Source organism: Chlorocebus sabaeus, chromosome 21 (assembly GCF_047675955.1).
Source record: "Chlorocebus sabaeus isolate Y175 chromosome 21, mChlSab1.0.hap1, whole genome shotgun sequence".
Lineage (NCBI taxonomy): Eukaryota > Metazoa > Chordata > Mammalia > Primates > Cercopithecidae > Chlorocebus > Chlorocebus sabaeus.
The window spans coordinates 122,728,004-122,744,625 of NC_132924.1; the positions used below are offsets into that span (position 1 = coordinate 122,728,004).

At 46.2% G+C, this 16,622-nt stretch overlaps 1 long non-coding RNA gene and 1 other non-coding gene across 2 annotated transcripts; one reads left to right on the forward strand and one right to left on the reverse strand.

Annotated features, from left to right (window-relative positions):
* Positions 1 to 1,808: 1,808 nt before the first annotated feature.
* On the reverse strand, positions 1,809 to 16,440 carry LOC140709722 (uncharacterized). The gene is made up of 3 exons (XR_012090461.1): positions 15,422 to 16,440; positions 4,481 to 4,676; positions 1,809 to 3,275 (listed from the first exon to the last, which is right to left on the reverse strand). It is a non-coding gene; the product is annotated as an uncharacterized lncRNA (long non-coding RNA).
* On the forward strand, positions 9,702 to 9,773 carry TRNAC-GCA (transfer RNA cysteine (anticodon GCA)). The gene has a single exon. It is a non-coding gene; the product is annotated as a tRNA-Cys (tRNA).
* Positions 16,441 to 16,622: the final 182 nt, after the last annotated feature.

The following is a 16,622-nucleotide window of genomic DNA, read 5'->3' on the forward strand; positions in this document are numbered from 1 at the left end:
AACAATTGCTCTTTTTTCAGATATTATGATTGCCAACACTTAAAGTGTAAACAAATTATTAGGACAACATCATTCAGCAAGATTACTGAGTGCAAAATTGATCTATAACAATGACTATTATTCCTCACAAACCTGCAGTAATCAACTAAATAATGAATTACAGTAAAACTCCTACTAACAACAAAAACAAAAACTATAAGGTAACTAAAAATAAAGTAATATATGTGTAAGCTCTTTACAGACAAAATGATAAAATATCACTGAAGGATACAAAGGAAACCTGAATTAATGGAGATGATACCATATTCACAGAAGAGGAACTCAATATTATAAAGATGTCAGTCCTCTCCAATTTTATTATTTTGTTTGATGTAATTAAAGCAATAGTTAAAAAGGATTTTAGTAGAACTTGAAAAAACAATATAAAATAAAGAACAGCAGGGGTTTAAGACTTGCCATGACAATTTCAGATATGAAAACAAGAAGTTAGGGACTTGTTCTACCAGATGATGCGACTTATAAAGGGATTTAAACTGGTGAAGCATAGCAACAGACAGACAAACAAATGGAACAGAAAATGTGCCCCATGCATAGGTGGGAACTCGGTATTGGTAAAGGGTGAATGTATGTCCTGCTTTACTTGGGACAGTCCCAGTTTATGCTTATTGTCCCAGCACAAATGTGAATAACATTCCCTTTCACTCTTATAAGTTTCAGGTTGGGGTTGGGTGTGGTGGCTCATGCCTATAATCCTAGCACTTTGGGAGGCTGAGGTGGGTGGGTCACTTGAGGTCAGGAGTTCAAGACCAACCTGGCCAACATGGTGAAACCCCATCTCTACTAAAAATACAAAAATTAGCCAGGCATGGTGCCGGGTGCCTGTAATCCAAGCTACTAGGGAGGCTGAGGCAGGAGACTCACTTAAACCCAGGAGGCGGAAGTTGCAGTGAGCTGAGATCATGCCACTGCACTCCAGCCTGGGCAAGAGAGCGAGACTCAGTCACAAAAAAAAGAAAAGAAAAGAAAAGAAAAAAAAAAAAGTTTCAGGTTGGATGATTAATATATGGTCCTCCTACATATGATGAAAGTGGAATTGCAAACTAGTGGGGGAAAATACTGAATTGTTCAACAAATGACATTGAAATAACTAGTTTTCCATACTAAAACACCACCACCACCACAACAAAAAAACTTAGAATCCTCACCATATAAAAAGGTAGATTCTGGGTGAATTACATAACTAAATGTGGGTAAAAAAACTTTTAAAATTAAACAACACAAAAGGCACAAACTATTTTTAAAAAGATAAATCAATTTGTCTTCATCAAAATAAAAAGTAAAATATGATATTTAAAATGAGTAATGGTTGTTTATCAATGGTTAGAGGCAAGATATCATTTGTAGTGTTTCACCAAATTATCTTTACCTGGCTTAAAGACAGCTAGATTGAACCATAGGTTAAATTTCCAAAACTGTTTATTTGATTTCATATTCTTTATTTCTACTAAGCTTAAGAATCGGCCGGGCGCGGTGGCTCAAGCCTGTAATCCCAGCACTTTGGGAGGCTGAGACGGGCGGATCACGAGGTCAGGAGATCGAGACCATCCTGGCTAACACGGTGAAACCCCATCTCTACTAAAAAATACAAAAAACTAGCCGGGCAAGGTGGCGGGCTACTGCACTCCAGCCTGGGGGACAGAGCGAGACTCCGTCTCAAAAAAAAAAAAAAAAAAAAAAAAAAAAAAAATCATAACTTTTTAAACTTTTATTTTTTATTTATTTTGGAGACAGGGTCTCACTCTGTTGCCCAAGCTGGAGTGCAGTAGCACGATCTCGGCTCACTGCAACCTCCACCTTCCAGGGTTCAAGTAATTCTCATGCCTCAGCCTCCTAAATAGCTGGGACTACAGGGGTGCACCACCAAGACTGATGAATTTTTGTATTTTTAGTAGAGATGGGGTTTTGCCATGTTGCCCAGGCTGGTCTCAAACTCCTGACCTCAAGTGATCCACTCATCTCGGCCTCCCAAAGTGCTGTGATTACAGGCGTGACCCACCACGCCCAGCCAAGAATCATAACTTAAAGGTCAGAAGGAATGGCAGCAAATGTTTGGGGAGTCTGGCAGATAGTTATGAATATTCCTATTAAAGGAACCCAGAAATTAAATTTCTTACTAAAGACTGTTCTCAGCATTCACTCGGATAATACATTGACAAGTCCTTAAGTCTAGAGAGGTGAATATTCCAACATGGGAGACACTAGTGAATGAATTTCTAGTCCACTCTTTAACTCTGGGAGGTATTTCTTTAGACTGAATTGTAGCATTCAAATGTAGTTTCAAAATATGCCAAATAATACACCATTGATTCCTTTCTATACCACGGAAGAAGAAAATCATCAAGCATAGAGAATAAGCTAGCTACTCAACTATCCAACTGTATGCACTACAGACAGGTCTTCTTAATCAAACAACAACAAAGTATGGTACTGAAGCCCTGGTGTGATAAATTCTGGGTATTCAAAATACATGTATGCCTGAGATATTCCTGAGCCATGCCTCTCCATGTCACAGAAATGGTCCTTATCAGCATTTTGAAGAAATATTTTCATCTCCTCTCTCATTTCAAACACTCGTGAAAGCACTCTTAGTGACACAGGATGTTTTTCCGTGCCAGTTCCCCAACCAGAAACCTCTGTGGCCCGTGGCTTGGGCCACTTGGCCCAGCAGGCTGCACTCAGCCCATACTACTGCCCTGGAGCCCATGCCTCCAAAGGCAATCCAGGTGCGGAGTGGCCAGGGGTAGGTGAGCAAGTGAGTGTGGAGTCTGGCCACTGTGCACAGCCAGGCACGCCAGCTGCTGTGGCAGTAGGCAGCTCCAGGCACCAGCACCGTCACCAGCTCTGGTTCCATGCAAGGTTGCAGCTGGACCAGACGTATGGCAAGCAGCTTCTACTCTGGGCACTGTTGTCTGGACAGGGGAAACACCATGGCACCCAAAAGCTTGGAGATGCCATAAGCCACAGAGCCCCAAAAAGGGTGTTACAGACCTGGTTCTGGGAGCCCCTAGGTCTGAGCTCCCTTAAGGGCCACCACTCTTCTCTCCTGTTGCCTGCAAACTGGCGAGCCGGAAGGCATGTTTCAGCCCTGCTTGTGTCTGTTTCAGCCCTGTTTGTGTCTGTTTCAGTCCTGTTTGCGTCACAGCTCTTTCAGTCTTGCCATTCGGTGGGTCCCCAGTTCTTGTTCCACGTCCAGGAAGATTGAGGTACATGGACAACTGGAGGGTGAGCAAGGTAGAAAGGGGTTTCCTTGAGCGAGAGAACAGCTTAATGAAGACCTGAAGTGCATAGCTCCTTCCTGTAGTGGGTAGTCTGGCCATCTGTCCAAGTCTGGCTGAGTCCAGGGTTTTCATGGGCTCAGAAGGGAGGAAGTATGTGCTGACTGGTCCATGGGTGGCCATGGGTGGCCCAGGAAAGCACCATACGTTCTCACTCTCTGCCGAGGGCTGCACTCAGAACCGACAGCCTGGCCCCCAGGCTTCAGGCCATCCCTGACTTGATGGTGGGCGAGGACCTGCCCCTTTCTACCCAAAAACCTGTCTGCCTCCTGCCATAGACATGCCATCCATGGCACCCAGGCTGTTCATGCCAAGGGCACCTGACAGGCCCACACTGAGCCACCCCCAGTCTCCGTGCTGTGCTTCTCAGTGCCCAAAGTCTAGAGGGGGCTGAGGCGGCAAGGAGCTGGCATGTCAGCACCACCCCAAGTACATGCACACACACCCAGCTGGGTCATGACAGTGCCCAGGCTCAGCCACAACTTTGCTCTGCACTGGAGCAGCAGGCACTGGGAACGGGGAGAGGCCTGGGAATGGAGGTAGGCACTTTCAAGCCTGAGGGAACATGGGTTTCCTGGGCCCTTAAGACCGCAGGGATGCCTAGGTCCAGAGCCCTGGCTGGGTGGCTGCCCCTGTACCTGGGAGGGTGGGGCTCCCACCCCATCAACTCAGTAGGAGGCAGGGCTCCCACCTGTTCCTGCCCCCCCCGCCCCCCCACCCCCGACACACACACACAGGCTCTGCAGAGTGCACACCTGGGCTGCGCCTACCCCGCTGCGGTTGGCGTCTTTGCAGCAGCTGCTCCAGACGGGCCACTGCTGCTATCATTAGTGGCCAGCACACATCAAAAAGCAGAATCCTGTACTCTTTCCCTGTTGCTTTGGCCAGGAGGTGAAAACAATATATGTTTAGAGACGGCAGGGATGCCTAGGTCCAACAATGACAGCCTAGGCTGCCATTTTGTCAGTGCCAGTTTTCACTATTTCCTTCCACAGTGATCAAGAAACATATTTTCTCTGCAAATGAAACAGTGGGTGGATTAACATTTAGGAGCAGGCTCTCCTGTGTGGCACTGCCCTTGGTGACTGCACCCAGCTGGGCCTGGTGAAACTGATACCCACACACTTTTTCTAACATCAACGTACCTCATCAGATAAGCATGAATCACATGGAAAGTATCTTCTCCAGAGCAGAGGTTGTCAGTGACGAGCAGAACAAGGAGTTCAGAAGCACTTTCCTCGCATCTGGTTCAGACTCTGCTCATCAATAATTTCATCCAGAATTAAGCAAAGTATTTGTTACTGTACCCACAGATCATAAGAGATCAGCTGCACTGTTCATCTGAAATGCAACAATCACCAGTTTGCTCTGCCTTTCTGTCTCAACTTGATCTCTATCATTAACTTCATACCTGATTTATCATCTTCTTGGGGAAAACTGATTTATAATAACTTTTTCTATTCCTGGAATACAGTAGCATCTACTCTTGGCCCCTGCCAACCATGTCTTTTCTCTACAGTCAGAGAAATGGAGGCTGCATTTCTGCCCGAACTTTCTGTGAGATATTACTGGTTGTGACAATAAATTCTCCCTTTTGGGTTCCGCTACCCTCAGGTTAATTTTGTTACTTGCAGCACAGTTCATTCCTTGCATGAGATGAATCTGCCTTAGCACATTTCTATGGAGAAAGAGGCATTGAAGATAGAGCAGAGAGAGCTGGGAGGAGGTTTGCTGAACCAGGAGCTAAAGGCAGGAGCTGGCGTGCATAGAAGCAACAGCATGAGAGAGGGGCGACCTTTAAGAAAGAAAGGACAGTAGAGGGGAGGGAAGATGGAGTGTGGATGGGGAAAGACAGGGAGTCTTTTGATGGCGTGAGGCGTTGAGGGAGCAGAGGCCAAAACCAGTTTAATCTGGTCATTGCTGTATCCCAGCATCTAGCACAATGTCTGGAGCATGACATACACTGAAATGTTAGTTAAAGAAATGAAGGAGGTCAGGCCAAGTGGCTCCTTACTTTTTCTGACATAGAAGGCAAGGTCAAGCACTGCTTCCTGTGAGAGTGAGAGATGAGGAGGAGGGGGCTGGAGGAGGGTAGAGGGGTGGGGGCTGGTGGCGTTGCTAGAGAGTCCCCTGCCCCATAATAATACTTCCCCTGACACTGACTGCACACCTGTGTCCCCGCAGTAGAGGATCCCTTTCCAGGTCAGCTCTAGAAAAACATGGATGACTTTGACTTTGTTTTTTTTGTTGTTGTTGGTTTGTTTTTGTTTTTGTTTTTTGTTTTTGAGACAGAGTCTTGATCTGTCGCCCAGGTTGGAGTGGTGCAGTGGCATGGTCTCGGCTCACTGCAACCTCTGCGTCCCAGGTTCAAGTGATTCTCCTGCCTCAGCCCCCCAGTAGCTGGGATTATAAGCACACACCACCATGTCTGGTTAATTTTTGTATTTTTACTAAAGACAGCGTTTCACCATGTTGGTCAGGCTGGTCTTGAATTCCTGACCTCAGGTGATCCGACTGCCTCGGCCTCCCACTGGGATTACAGGCATGAGCCACCACACCCAGCTCTTAACATCTCTTCTTATAAGGATGTTAATCATATTAGGGCCCACCTAATCCAGTGTGACTCAACTTGATTACATCTGCAAAGACCCTTAGTCTAACTAGGTCACACTCACAGGTACTAGGGGTAGGACTTGAACATCCCTACATGGAAGGCCTGCCCTCTGCTGGGACATGAGGAAGCAGCAGTGGAGTCTTGGATGTGGTGCCAAGAGCTAAAAGGTGCCAATTAAGTATGTTAATATGCAAGGGGTTATATCTTCGGGCAGCATTTGGCTGCAGATACAGAGGTCCCTGGTTCAAAGTCACATCCACCTTGTTTACTTGCTATTTCTATTCACAAAAGGTGGCTGAGAAAGTAAAACTGAGCTAAGAGAGAGAATAAAAATATGCTCAAATAACACTGGGTGGGACTAAAGACAGCTATAAAATCACAGGAAAGACCGTCTTTCCTGGACACACTGCAGCTCTAAAACGTCACGACAGTCTCCTTTGAGAGATTACTATTTTCTTAATTGCTGAGAAATCTTGTTCTCTAAAATCATAGACTGTCAGAAACTTTGAAATATTATCAGGAAGAATGAAACAGCCCACTTAAAAATTGTTTAGATTAAAACAACTCAAATTTATTCTCATACAGTTCTAGAGACTTCGAATCCAAAATCAATTTCAGTGGTCTGAAATCAAGGTGTCAGTTGGGGACATACTCCCTCCAAAGGCTCCAGGGGAGAATGTGTTTCCTTTCCTTTTCCAACCTCTAGAGCTGAAATAGTACTCCTTTGCCTGGAGGACACAAGTTGCTTTGAGGCAGAGAAGCAGCCTCAACTTCTGACCCATGTACACAACTTCAGATAAGAGGCTTCTGGACACAGCATCTCATGTCTATTTCAAGGTGTAGTATCTGGGAAACAGAAGCCCAGGCCCACGGTGCAGCCGACACCCAAGGCCCATCTCCACAGTCACAGCCTTGCTTTGCTTAGAGTCTGCTTCACTGAAATTTCCCCAAGCCTCCAGCCTTGCCCCAAAGCCTACCTGTTTCTTTGTTTGATGAAGCCCCCCAGGGTTCCTTGGTGCACACTCTCCCTCAATGCAGGGGTGAATAAACTTGACTTTGTCTACCGTGATGCTAAGAGGCTGGGGCTGGCACAGTGAGGCGACATCACTACCTCATCTCCTGCTGGCCTGCATGAGTTTGGATGAAGATAGAGCCCCAAGTAATCTTCTGGTCCCGACCACTGCACCCCCTAGCAAGGGCTCTGGGACCTTGCCCTGCTCAGCCCTCTACTGGGATTTAACTCTTTGTGATTTTTCCCCTCTTTTTCTCAAATAGACACATACCCTTTCTTTAACCTGTGTCCCTTTTTCTCTTTCCTTTCCCAGGCACTCTTTTTATTTATTTATTTTAACTTTTAATTTTGTTTAGAGACAGGGTCTCACTCTGTTACCCAGGCTGGAGTACAGTAGTGCAATCACGGCTCACTACAGCCTCGAACTCCTAGGCTCAAGCGATCCTCCTGCCTCAGCCTCCCATGTAGCCAGGACTACAGGTGCATGCCACTATGCCTGGCTAAATTTTTCATCTTTATTTTCGTAGAGGTGGGGTCTTGTTACATTGCCTAGCCTGGTCTCAAACTCCTGGCCTCAAGCAATCCTGCCTTGGCCCTCCAAAGTGATGGGATGACAGGCTTGAGCCACTGCACCCAGCCCAGACATTTCTTCATCAAGGTGTGCTCTATTTCAGAGGTCAGGAAAAGATAGCCCACAGCCAAATCCTGCCTGCTTCCTGTTTTTGTAAATAAAGTTTTACTGAAACACAGCCACATTCATTCATTTACTTATTGTCTATAGCTGTTCTCAAACAACAGCAGAGCTGAGCAGTTGCGACAGAGACCATCTGGGCCACCGAGCCGAAACACTTACTATCCAGCCCCTGGAAGAAAAGTCTGCTCACCCAGCTCTGTCTTCACAACTCTGTCAATTCCATTCATTCCTCAACTCCAGGCCAGCTGTCTTCCCTGCCCGCCTGCTATCTTCTACCAAAACTGCCTTCCAATGATACTACTCAGTTGCCAATAAATATATATAAACACTTAGACCAATGCCTGGCACAGAATATGCATTGTGTAAGAGGTGTTATTAGTAGTCTTTTTTTTTTTTTTTTTTTGAGACAGAGTCTCAATCTGTCACCCAGGCTGGAGTGCAGTGGCATGGTCTCAGCTCACTGCAACCTCCGCCTCCTGGGTTTAAGCGATTCTCCTGCCTCAGCCTGCTGAGTAGCTGGGATTACAGGCATGCGCCACCATGCCCAGCTAATTTTTGTATTTTTAGTAGTGACGGGGTTTCACCATGTTGGCCAGGTTGGTCTTGAACTCCTGATCTCAGGTGACCTACCCACCTTGGCCTCCCAAAGTGCTGGGATTATAGGCATGAGCCACTGTGCCTGGCCTATTATGTTATTTCAATTATTACTGTCCCCTTCCTCCCCCTTCTTAGAACTCTCTTCTCCTCCCTGTGCTTTCAGGACACTGCTCCTTCCCCCTCCTCCTCCTGCCTGGCTGGCCACTCTTTCCTCTGCCCATGTAAAACAAAACTCTCTTCTTCTCATTCCATGGTTCTTGCAGAAAACTCACACTCAGGAAGTCCACACTCAAATTCCTCCTCCTCCTCCCTCCTCTGTCTTCTCCCTTTCCTCTTATTCCTTCCCTCCCCTCTCCTTCCCCTCCCTGCTCCTCTTTCTCCCGGCTTCTTCCTCTTCCCTATTCTCTCCCTCTCCTCTACTTCTCTCTTTGCCTCCTCCCTCTCCTCTTTTCCTTCCTCCCTTGTCCCCTCCCCCGCCTCCTATTCCTCCTAAGTGCTGCGTCAGTGATTGGCACTGCTAACTCTCCAAATCCCCAAGCCAGACACCTGGGAGTGAGCCTAGCCTGCCCTCAGCAGTACCGCCCCTGTATGCCACCTGCAGAGGTAGCATCCACACTCCTAGTGCCTGGCCAGGCCTGCTCTCCTCCAGCCCAGTTCCTCCTGTACTCACCCATCCTCTGGAATGTCCCCCTCTCCTGCCAGTTCCATTCCCTAAGCCTCGGCTCTCTGTATCCTATGCCCCTCCAAAATAAGAAGTCACCGAACTACAGCATAGTCAGAGGACAAGCAGCTTGCCATGGTCCATGGTTTAAACCCTGGTGCCCACTACCTGCTCTGGCTGATCCCTGGGGCTGGGTCATGGAGTGTGAGGACTGGCTCCAGGGGTCCAGTTCATGCATCAGTTCAAATCTTGGAGTTCCCCATTAGCTTTTCCTTGGTGCTTCCCATGTAGTACATTTCTGATCTTCTAAGAGCATATTCTAGCCCCTCCATGGTCTTGGGTGTGTATAAATCTATTCATATGACTCTGTCTATGAAGTCTTTACCATTTTTAACCCAATAGAAGACAGGGACAAGAGAACATAAAAGAGTCTCTTTTAGTAACAGGGTCCTGAACTCAAGAGTCAACAAGGAGTGTGTGTGCCTGGGAAGAACATTAATGTTGAAACTCTGTTGTCAAATGTGCACTGTGAAGGGCACAGACGAGTGACTCTGAAAGCCCTTCCAGCTCTAAATGCCAGTGTCAGTCCTCTTCCTGAAAGTACAAGGAAGCTGCTACAGGAAGGGGAACTGTCATTTGTTTTGCATCAGGGAGATAAAATTGTAGTTAGGGAGGTTTGGCAGCTTTGAGGAGGCCCAGCTGGAATGAGCATCTGTGGTAAAATTTTATAGGAATGTTGGGCATGACTGCACAGATAAAAGGTCTTGCTTAGGTTTATGCTTCTGCCAGGGGGTATAGCTCAGGGGTAGAGCATTTGACTGCAGATCAAGAGGTCCCTGGTTCAAATCCAGGTGCCCCCTGCTATCTTCCTATTTTACTCTCTGGAGCTGGTGTTGAAGATTTAGCACCCTTCTCCAATCTTAAATCTCAGGATACTGAGCCTCCCTAAATCTGGGAAAAAGCCAGGAGCAACTTTAAACCCTGTGACTGAGCATCACAGTCTCAGAGTGATCAAGTCCTTCAACTTGGACTTTTTATTTCACTTACCAAAGGCTTTGTTCTACCTTGCCTGGTTTTGTTTCACTTTTTCTACAGGTTTTCATGACCCCAAATCAGTGAAGTGCAGGTAAATGTTTAACAACCAGCTCTGAGGGGGTGATTTGTAGTGTTTTCCAATTTCACAGAGTGAAAAATAATCCCACCATGGCAAATTTCAAGCTACAAATATGAGATAATGAACATGGAGTTGCGAAGGTGAGCTAACAAATGGCTGTCTGCTGCAAGCTAGCTCAAACATAACACTGCCCCAGTCCACCTTCCCGACAGAGGCCTGGGCTCTCTGGCCGTGCTCTATCTTCACAATACCTACTGACATGAGAACAGTGGTTCTCACTCACCCATTCATCCATGGAATCATTCATTCTTTCGTCATCTGATTCCTGCTCAATGCCAGACACAGGAAAGACAGAGATAAGTAAGAACTGTCTGTGGTGAGCAAAACAGTCCAATGAAGAAATGATCCAAGCAATGAAAAGGATAGATGAACAAAAAAAGAAGGGGCACTATTTTTAAATGAAATGTTCTGTTACCATTAAGATTCTCAACTAGATAATCTAAAACACCTCCTACCTCAAAACACCCAGAAATGCAAGACAAGATACAGTAAATATATATTCTTATATAGAGCTGAGCTCTCATAACAGTGAAGGATATCTCTGGGGTGGCAGTGGGGGATGAACTAAAACCCTGATAGGTAAATATGAGCTGATCCTAGGAATGCCTGTGGTGGTTGTGGTGAGCTAACCAAGGTGCTTCAGTTTTCACAGCCATCTGGGTACAGGAGATTTGGCCTAAGACCTGAGTCTCCCTTCTCTTGTACCAAGTCAAACTCTTAGAGAGCCATAATATTAGTAAAAGCATAGGGAAAAAAAAAAAAAAAGCATCCACTAGCATAAGAACACAAGACATCTTTCTCTTTCTGGGGAGGCAGAGGGCATCGCCCCTGAGAATCCATAACCATACATCTATCTTCACACTCGTTAGGGCTTTGAATTTATACTACCTACATGGTTCAGAAATTCCTCAACCTGAAAGTTAACATAAAAAGTACTCAGGCTAACAATGATTCTAGAGTATTCCCTGGTGGCTCACACCTGTAATCCCAGCACTTTGGGAGGCCGAAGTGGGTAGATCACCTGAGGTCAGAAGTTCAAGACCAGCCTGGTCAACATGGTGAAACCCCATCTCTACTAAATATACAAAAATTAGCCAGGTGCGGTGGTGGGTGCCTGTAATCCCAGCTACTCGGGAGGCTGAGGCAGGAGAATCGTGTGAACCCTGGAGGCAGAGGTTGCAGTGAGCCGAGATTGTGCCATTATGCTCCAGCCTGGGCAACAAGAGTGAAACTTCGTCTCAAAAAAGAAAAAAAAAAAAAAAAAGTACTCAGGCTAACAATGATTCTAGAGTATCAAGCAAGGACATACCCTCAAGCCAGACTGCACAGGATTCCTACTGATAAAGCCTGACTTAAGATAGCCTCACAATTCAAAGTAATAAATATACAAGGAACCAGCCTATTATAAGTGAGAACCACCAAACAAAATAAAGTCATAAAGTCAAGCCATAGAGTTACCAGACAGATCCTATAAAGTAAGGGTAGTTAAAAATCTTAAAGACATGAGGAACTGAAAGCACGGACCCCTATGATTTTTTAAAGATAAAGCAGATACATCTAAAATGAAAAGTGCAGTCACTAAAATTGATCATTTAATTAACAGATTAAACACACATTAGACAAAGCTAAAGAGAGATTTAGGAATGAAAGAATGTAAATCTTTTAAAAATTACTAGGAATGAAACACAAAGGCCTAAAAAAATGAAAAATATGAAAAAGTAACTAAAAGAGATGGTGCAGAATAAAGAGGTCCAACAAATGTCAAATACAAATTCCACAAGAAGAAAGTGTAATGGGGAAGAGGCAATATTCATTTCACTTTTATTTATTTATTTTTTGAGACAGAGTCTCGCTTTGTCACCCAGGCTGGAGTGCAGTGGTGCAATCTCAGCTCACTGCAATCTCTGCCTCCTGGGTTCAAGCAACTCTCCTGCCTCAGCCTCCTGAACAGCTGGGATTAGAGGCATGCACCACTATGCCTGGTCAATTTTTTGCATTTTCAGTAGAAACAGGGTTTCACCATACTAGCCAGACTGGTCTTGAACTCCTGACCTTAGGTGATCTGCCCACCGTGGTCTCCCAAAGTGCTGGGATTACAGGCATGAACCACCATGCCCAGCCTGGGAAGAGGCAATATTAAAAGATATAATAGCTGAGAATTTTCCAGACTTGTACAAAGATGTGACACCTCAGATTTAGGACTCATGAGTTCCAAGAAAGATAAATAAAAGATCCATACCTAGTCACATTGCAGCGAAACTTCATGATACCACAGATAAACAGATGTTGTTTTTTGTTGTTTTTTTTTTAGACGGAGTTTCGCTCTTGTTGCCCAGGCTAGAGTGCAATGATATGATCTCTGCTCACTGCAACCTCTGCCTCCTGGGTTCAAGCAATTCTCCTGCCTCAGTCTCCCAAGTAGTTGGGATTACAGGCATGCACCACCATGCCTGGCTAATTTTTTTGTATTTTTACTAGAGTCAGGGTTTCTCCAGTTGGTCAGGCTGGTCTCGAACTCCTGACCTCAGCTGATCCTCCTGCTTCAGCCTCCCAAAATGCTAGGATTACACATGTGAGCCACCAAGCCCGGCCAAAGAGACTATCTTAAATGAAGCCAGAGAAGTTAAATCACGTGTAAAGGAATAATTAGACTGACAGCAGACTTTTCAACAGCAACAATGAAAGTCAGGAGACAATGGAACAAAATATTTAAAGTGTGAAACAGTTCTCTCCCTAGCTAAACTATCATTCAGGAGTGAGAAAAATGTAAGACATTTTATATAACTGAAAGTATCTACTTCTAAAATATCCTTGCTGAAAGAAATTTTAAAAGTTGTGCTTCAGGAAGAACATTGAACGCAGAAGGAAGAAGAAAGAAGCAAGAAAAAAGAGTGAACAAAGATAGTGGTGAGCACACTGGTAAATCCAAACAGCATAGATTGTATAAAACAAAAACAATTACTTTAAATGTCAGGAGAGAGTCTTAAAAACAAGATGTAACTAAAAAGAACAATAATTACACACAAGACAGAAGGGGAATAGTGTGATTAAACTCATATTCAAAAAGCTTTCTATCATTTGGGAGAAGATCAGAAATAGTCATTAATATTAGATTCTATTAAACCAAATATGTGCGTAAAATTACAGACTACCCCCTAAATGAATAGAAAAGGAAAGCATAACTTTCAAATCAGTAGATTAATGATTATGATAGAGATTGTCATATTGGATTCAGCAGTAACAACAAAATCTAGCTACATGCTGTTATGTGACACACATCTGAAACGTAAATATACACAAAGTTTGAAAGTAAAAGGACAGGAAAAGATATATCAAAGAAACACTTGCCAAAATAAAGTTAGTGTAGCTGCGGCAATATCAAACAAAATGGATTATAGACAAAGACTATTATTAGGGATAGTGTTACTTTCTAATAATAAAATGAACAATTCTCCAGGAAAATACTACAATTCTAAATTTGTAAGCACGTAGCTTCCAAATACATGAAGCAAAAATTCTCACCAATTCAGGGAGAAATTGACAAATGCACAAACTTGATATGAGACTTTAACACCTCTTTAGTAACTGACAGTTCCAAAGGCAAAAAGATGATAAGCTATAGAAGGCATAAACAACATGACTAATAAGCTTGATTTTATGGCTCTAACTAGATTCTACACCAATATTAGAATGTATGTACTCTTTTAAGCAAACATGGAACATTTTCAAACATCTATTGCACACTTGGCCACAAAGCAGTCTCAGAAAATTCTAAAAAATCAACATCACATACTACATTCTCTGACCATACGGCAAAACTCAAAAACAAAATGATAACTCATAAAAAAGATTCTCATTTGGAAATTAAAAAGTACTTTTAAATAACCTCATGGATAGAAAAAGAAATAATAATGAAAATCAGAAAATATTATAAAGTTGTAGCCATTTTTACATGGAGGACTGGCCAGCACAATTTGCCTTTAGATTCATTTGGGAAAAGTGCTGACTAGTTCACCAAAAGTCAATTCACAGAATGACCAGATAGCCAAAAGCCAAATATGGTAAAAGCTAAACCACCGAATATCAATTTGCTAAACAACCAATCTAAATTATTGAATTTTTGTTTGTTTGTTTGTTTGTCTTTGAGACAGGGTCTTGCTCTGTCACCCAGACCGGAGTGCAGTGGTGTAATCTTGGCTCACTGCAATCCCCCTCCACCTCCTGGGCTCAAGCGATTCTCCCACCCCAGCCTTCCAAGTAGCTGGGACTACAGGGGTGCACCTCTGCACCTGGCTAATTTTTGCATTTTTTTGTAGAGATGGGGTTTCACCATGTTGCCCAGGCTGGTTTAGAACTCCCAGGCCCAAGCAATTCGCCAGCCTTGGCCTCCCAAAGTGCTAGGATTACAGGTGTGAGCCACCGTGCCTGGCCCCAGTCAAGGATTTTTTAAAGATGTGTTTCATCTCCACTCCTTCCTTTGTCTGTGTCCAGAGCCACCCAATAAACCTGGTTCAGGACAGGTCTTCACCACTATTTTTTAACGCACACACATAGGCTGAGGTAAACACAGGTCTGCAGGGTCAAAGGTGCAACTAAAAATTGGGGGATGGGGGTGCTAGGAAGTGTCTCCATAATTTAAATAATTGGCCATCCAGCAAATTTCATGTTGGTGAACTGCTTTTAGTGACTGATGGTCCACAAATGGGGCAGGAAGCCTAGCCAGGAAGTGGAAGTTTGAGTCAAAGAGGTGCCAAGAATCTGCACATGTTAAAACAAAGGTGCATCTTACTTGGATAGAGATTTCTTTCTAAAAGAGTTTACGTTTAAGGCAGGGATCCCCAACCCCTGGGCTATGGACCAGTACCAGTCCTGGCCTGTTAGGAGCTGGGCAGTGAAGAGGGAGGTGAGCTGCGGGCAAGTCAGGGGAAGCTTTATCTGTAGTTACAGCCACTCCTCCTTGCTCGCATTACCCCTGAGCTCTGCCTCCTGTCAGATCAGCAGGTGTTGGATTCTCATAGGAGCCGGAACCCTGTTGTGAATGCGGGATCCAGGTTGCGGGCTCCTTAGGAGAATCGAATGCCTGGTGACCTGAGGGGGAACAGTTTCATCCCCAAGCAACCCCCCTCCCCGTTCATGCAAAAATTCCCTTCCACAAAACCGGGCCCTGGCCCAAAGGTTGGGGACCCCTGGTTTAGGGGGCTTTAAAGTTTAGGGATCCCAGGCCGGAGGGTGGGCGGTGGAGAGGAGCTGGGAACAGTACTACATTACTGTAAGGAGCCCACTTCACCTCGGCATGGAGGTGGGACCCGGCCTAAAGCCCAGGCGGGGACTTACCCTGAGGCATGTGGCCTGTAGGGCTCTTGAGATGAGAAGGTGGACTTTTAAGTTTCCCCTTTCTGCGAAGTGGGGTCTTGTGATATCTTCAAATCCTTGTTCAGCAGGCTGCGCACACAACGGTTCTATTGTCTAAGGTGTCTCGGGCACGACCGAGGGGGCTCTGCCCGGGTGGGTACGCGCCTTTCCTCAAAGGCCTGGTCGAGGGGTAGTCGGCATAGTACCCGAGTTCTGGGAGGTGATCACAGTCGGCGTAGCTGCAAAGGCCAGCCCCGGGCGGCTGGGCGAGGAATTCCCTTTCCTTCCCTCCGATATTGCCAGGCAGAGCGCTCTCTGGGCCGTAGGGTCTAGACGGGACTTCCAAACTCAGAGCAGAGTCTCTTCTGCTTGGGACCACAGCCTTCCTTTCCCCTCCAAGCTTCTGTCTGGCACAGCAGGCTTAGCCCCGCAGGCCCCTTCCAGGAGCCTTCTATAAAAATGACCAAGTCCTTCTCCAGACAGGAAAACGAGGCTTGCTGCGCGTCGCCCGCACCCCGGGAGAGCCCCACACTCGCCTCGTCCGCCCGGACCAGGCCTTCGAACTCGGGAAGCGCAGGGGGAGGCAGAGGAGGGTGGGCCGCGCTGCCTTCCCGCATCACACGTTTATTTGAGGTCTACTACGTGCCAGGAATAACTGGGGTTACCAGACGAGCAAACAGGCACGCAAAATGCGACACGAAGGTAGGTCATGGCTGTGGCAAGCGTGAGCGCGGGCGAAAAACGTGAGGACGCGCGGGGGCCTGGCAGCTGCTCTGGCCCACCCACGCCCGGCAGGACCCTCGACCCCTTCCATTCCGGGTCGGGTTTCCCCGACCGCGGCCTCTGGGAAAGACGGCTCCCTTTTCATCCCCACCATCAGCCCATGGCACATGGGACACGCTCAGCGGTGGCTGCGGGAAATGAATGAGTGATGCGCGGCGCGTACCCGCGGGCTTCCACGCCCACAGCCGGCCCGGCGGGTCTCGGCGCGCAACCTCTGCCAGCACTTGGGGGCGGGGACGAGGGGAGGGGACGGGAACGAGGCCGGAGCCAGGTACGCCCCGCCCCGCCCTGTCTCCGCCCCCCGCTTCCGAGGCGGCGCCGCGGCGCCTTCTGGGAAGTGTAGTCCGCGCCTGCACCGGCCAGCCGGCCGGCCGGCCCCCGGGCGGAAACGGCACCACCC